We start from the raw sequence: 5,515 nt of genomic DNA on the forward strand, positions 1-5,515 counted from the left end.
TGTATGTAATAGGCTCTCACGTCCTGATAAGAGCTATGAAGAAAAAGAAGGCAAGAGGAGGGACATAGCGAATGATATGGTCCATGAGTGTGGGGCTGGAGGGCTACAGTTTTAAATAGGAAAGTCAGAGAGGGCTTCTGAGCAGATGGCAGGTCACAAGGACTGAATGAAATGAGAGACTGAGCCAGGTCATGCAACGATCCAGGGAGAAGAGGAAAAGCTAGCTATGTGTAGCCTAGAGCATCAGGATACAAGGTAAAGTCCCCAGCTACTGGTAGTGGGCATCATCTTAACGCCCGGAACTTGTGTCTGCAGCTCCAAAGGATAAATAATAATTTCTGTCTCCTAGGAGCATTGAGAGAATCAAGATAAATCCTGCACGTGCAGATGTTTATGACGAGCTGATTGTTACACACTGTCGAGGAGGAGTCTGTCCGTCTCTGGTTCTAGTCCTGGGGCCCCAGAGAACAGAGCTGGACATGGGACGCCCGCCTCTCCAATAGGATTCTGTGTTTACTGGTGTGTTACCTGTGTGTGTGTGTGATGCATCAGGCACCAGGGGCACACTGTGGGGTGAGAGAAGCTCCCTGCCCACAAGGAGCTCTCAGCCAGAGGGATTCGGACAGTCCGGGAGAAGGAGAGAGGATGGGCCCCTGCAGATCCCACCCTCGGAAACAGTGAGGGCCTAGAAGTCCCTCCTGGGACAAGTCCTTCCAGCCTCTCCTGAAAGCACATTCAGACTCCGCCTCAGTTCCCGTTTTCACCCTTTCCTGCCGGATCAGGAGGGAGCTGGGTCTCTAATTCTGGGTGACCAAAAACAATAAAATGCAGACTAGTAGCAGTGGAAAGAATGACTATTTAATAGCTGAGTGTAATGAGCAGACAAGGAGTGCTGGTTTCCCTAACACTTGCTCCACAGAACAGAGAAGAGGAAAATATTATTGTTACTCTGAGAGCTAATCACAGCCTCTATATTTCCCTCCTCACAAGACAGGAGGGCTGGTGGCCAAATCAGATGCGGCTTAAGCAGAGCTATGAAGTCTTGGACTCTAGGAGCACGACCGTCACTCAGCTGACTCCCTGCTGCTTGCAGGAGGGCAGGGGGAGGAAGGGAAAAGAATGGGGGTTGGGGGGACACAGAGCCTGGTGGGCAGAGCCCCTGCCTGCCAAGTTTTTCCTCTACGGGATTCACTGGCTGAGGATGCTCCTTGCTCTGACCCCGATCTTCACTCCCATGTCCCTGCTGTGGTACCCGGGTCCCTTGGAGGGTGCAAGCGGGGTTGCTAAGAGGGTGAGAATAGGGCCGGGAAGAGCAAAAGCAGATGCTCACCAGGTCAAGTTCCAGGAGGTCAGTCCTAGAGGAGAGAGTGATGGACCAGGGAGCTGAGGGGGAGAAGCCGGAAGGGTGTAGCTCAGTATGGACCACACCATGGAATATATTTTGAGGGAGTAGATATATTTTGATGGGGTGGAGACTGCCCCCCAGAGCAGCAATTCTCAGCCAGGGGTCACACGTTATGCTGGGGTTAGAGTACCTGAAAGAGTCACTTGGGCGATTTTTTTACACAGCACTGCCTACCCCACCCCAGCATCAGATGAATGCCTTGTCCAGGGGGAAATCCCCATACTTTCTCTTCGGGGCCACGTGAGCTCTGCCATTTGTTAATGGAAGTGTGCTGTATCCCTCAGAGGAAAGAGCTCATCCAGGGGAGAGAAGAGTGGCTCAAGGGAACAGTCACTCACGAGGAATGAGGGCAGGACAGACAGGCCCACGAGAGAGCACAGGTGGGTGGCTCTGTGTCAGAGCCCAGTTCACATGCCTGCTGCCACTGCCCGGCTAGACCAAGCACTCTATTTTTTTTTTTTTTTGGCTGTGTTGCGTCTTCGTTTCTGTGCGAGGGCTTTCTCTAGTTGTGGCTAGCGGGGGCCACTCTTCATCGCGGTGCGCGGGCCTCTCACTGTCACGGCCTCTCGTTGCAGAGCACGGGCGGCAGACGCGCAGGCTCAGCAGCCATAGCTCACGGGCCCAGCCGCTCCGCGGCATGTGGGATCTTCCTGGACTGGGGCACGAACCCGTGTCCCCTGCATCGGCAGGCGGGCTCTCAACCACGGCGCCACCAGGGAAGCCCTCATCTTCCTTCTTGTTGCAGGTTAGGACCGTGCACCTTGAACCCGTGCCCCGTGCAGAACGCGACAGCACAGAGCAGCCCAGGGTGGCTTGGAGGGGATGCAGCCCACGTTCTTCAGATATGGGGCAGGGACAGGTATGGGAGGCACATGCTTTAAGCTTGGCCTTGTCTGGTGGGGTTTACTGGGCCTCCCACGTTCTCTCACTCAGTCCTCCCACTGGGCAGGGCACTCGCTGGCAGGGTGAGGGGTAGCCCCGGGGCTGGAGAACACAGCAGACCCACCTGTGCCACCGTGGGCCTCGTCTAACTGGTGAGCATCCCCAGGCACCCTGGCCTCGGTGGTCTCTCAGCCAGTGCCCTTTCCTGCTCCCCGGGCCCCAGTGGCTTCAGATTTTCACGGCCTGAGCTGAGAGAGGGTGAGACCCAGGGACACAGCAGAGTAAGACACATCGGGGTAGATTTCAGGAAGAAACAGGGAGAGCGGAGGAGAGGGGCTCAGAGGGCCCACGTGTGGGCAGGCAGTGGAGGAATGGGGCGGACGTGGGTGGGGGGCGGGGTGGAAGGGGTGGACAGGAGGGCAGCTGTCGGGAGGAGGAACGTGGCTGCACCACTGCGTGGTGTGTGTGGCTGGAGATCTGGTGAGAGGCCGAGAGAGACTGTGCCTCCTTCAGCCCCGGCCGTCCCAGCCCAGGCTGGGAGGAGTGGAAGGAGAAAACAGGACAAATGTTGCCACCTCTGTTTATGCTGGAGAAGAATTCCCCACAGATCGCAAGCCATTCCTCCTGTTCTGTCCACCCTCAAGGCTCCTCTTCTCTCAGCCACTCCCCTCCGGCTCCCAGGGCCCCCTCCCTCCCTCCCCGCTGGAGATGGAGCCAGCGAGGCCTGAGACTCTAGGGAGGAGTTGACTTTCGGAAGGAGCGTCGTCATTTTAAATTGCACCCTCGTGTGCACGTGTGTCTGCTGCTCTGTAGGGGGAGGAGGGGAGTGGAGAGGAGACTCCTCCAGGTCAGCTGGGCCGGAGACTCGGGTGGGAGGGCCTGGGGCCGTGCGTGAGCCCATCTTAGTTGCCATCCCCCAGTGGACAACACAGACAGGACATGCACACTCCACCTGCCAACAGCCTGTGCCAAGAGGGCCACGCCCTTGTCCCATCTAATCTTTCTGATAATTTCCTATTCGATCCTCACAGAAACCCTGCAAGGTAGACATCATTTAAAATACTCCCAGAGGCTTCCCTAGCGGTGCAGTGGTTAAGAATCCACCTGCCAGTGCAGGGGACATGAGTTCAAGCCCTGGTCCGGGAAGATCCCACATGCCACGGAACAACTGAGCCCATGCGCCACAACTACTGAGGCCCTTGCTCCTAGAGCCCGTTCTCCACAACGAGAGAAGCCACCGCAATGAGAAGCCCATGCACCGCAATGAAGACCCAATACAGCCAAAAAAATAAAAAATGAAAACAAATAAATAAATAAATGTATTTTTAAAAAATAAAATACTCCCATTTTACAGATGAGAATACTGAAGTTCAGGAAGGTTGGGTGAGTTGCCCAAAGCTGGGAGGTTAGCTGGGACTTGAACCCAGGTCATCCTGATTTTAAAAACCAGTGAGGGGACTTCCCTGGTGGTCCAGTAGTTAAGACTCTGTGCTCCCAGTGCAGGGGGCCCGGGTTCCATCCCTGGTCAGGGAACTGGATCCCACGTGCTGCAACTGAGAGCCCGCACGCCGCAACTAAAAGATCCTGCACGCGGCAATGAAGATCCCACGTGTAGCAACTAAAACCCGGTGCGGTCAAATAAAAAAATAAATAAATATTTAAAAATAAAATAAAACCAGTGTTTTCTTTTTTTCCTCCCACTGCATCAACCCCCTTCAGGGGCTGCTCTCTCGCTGCCCCCATGGCCCCTCTCTCTTCCACTCCCATTTTGGGTGCTAGGGGACAGTCAAGGGCTAGATTCGCTGGTAGCCACTAGCTGCAAGTGGCTATTTACATTTAAATGAATTAAAATTAAGTAAAATTAAGAATTCAGTTCCTCCAGTTGGTCATACTAGCCCCATTTCAAATGTTCAGTGGCCACATGTGGCTCGTGGCTACTGTATTGGGCAGCACAGAGAGAGAACATTTCCATCATGGCAGAAAGTTCTATGGACAGTGCTGGGCTGGGTCAGAAGCAGGGCAGGAGACAGAGAAAGGGAGAAACGAGCTGAGGGCTCCGGCGGTAGGGCTGCCTCTGTGAGGAGACCAGGGCAGTGCGGGAATGAGAGTCCAGGCCAGGGGAGCAGGGAGAGGGCTGGGTGGGCTTGGGGAAGAGGCAGAGAACCTGACCCAACTCCCAGGTCCCACCTTCCAATACTGATACTCTTGGCAATACCAGTGAGCAATTAATTGGCTGGGGTGGGGTCAGGTTCCAAGCGGAGGGAGGGGAATGCGATGGAGGAGGAACCACCCCCTCTTAGCAGGTCTCAGGGCTCTGGTCCCCCAGTCCTGCCCTTCATCCTTCAGGGACCCAGGATTCTGCTGACCCTCCTTGGTCCTGCCGTGGATCCTACCCAGACCAAGCTGGCTGCTTCCTGTTGCTCATCCAGGCTGGGCAGCCAATTAATGGGCGGCAGGGCCACCACCTTCCCAATTAGTCTTATTAGCCTCTTGCTCACCCACTGGAGCCAGGCCACCCCTGGGGGAGGGGCTGTGAGTGGCCTGTGAGTAACCAAGGCCCAGCTATGACAGGGGTCCTCAGCCCAGGCCTGTCTCCGGGCTGAGGCCCTGGTGTCCAGCACCTGCGGGCCGTCCCTGGAGCCCCCCAGAAGGGAGAGGTCAGGGAACTGGCTTTGGAGTGCAGCCTCCAAAGGTCTGCTCACTGATGACACACGTAATAGCTGTGCGGCAGGTATGGTACTTGGGCAGTGACAGCACGGCGTGGGGTGTAGATCCTTGTACCCAGAGGAAGAGAGTGGAAGCTGAGTGAAGGGTCTCAGGGAAAGGGGGGCACGGATCCAGAGGCTGTGGAGGGCTCCCAGGCGGGGTTAACCGTGCGGTGGGGGTGCGGGCCACAGCAGGTAGCCGGTACTGAAGGGAAAGTTGAAATGCCCACGTCTGTGCGTGGAGGGAGGACGGGCAGTCAGAGAGGCCAACACTGGGGAAGGCAGGAGAGCGAGGGAGCCAGGGGACTGGGCTCCATGGTGAGGGTGGCCGCCCAGGAGTGGGCGGCCTTCGGGGCAGAGCACCTGGTTCCAGGTTAGGCAACGAGGAGCCGGGGCAGGCCAGGCAGGTGTTCCCAGAGCCACGGTGCTCCACACTGCAGCCACCCCTACTGCTGAGTAGGCAATACCCAAACTGATTACTTCAGCTCCTCCCGGCCACACCAGCTTCCCCCCCCCCCCCCCC

This window comes from Lipotes vexillifer, unplaced genomic scaffold, assembly GCF_000442215.2.
Source record: "Lipotes vexillifer unplaced genomic scaffold, Lipotes_vexillifer_v1.1 scaffold657, whole genome shotgun sequence".
Lineage (NCBI taxonomy): Eukaryota > Metazoa > Chordata > Mammalia > Artiodactyla > Lipotidae > Lipotes > Lipotes vexillifer.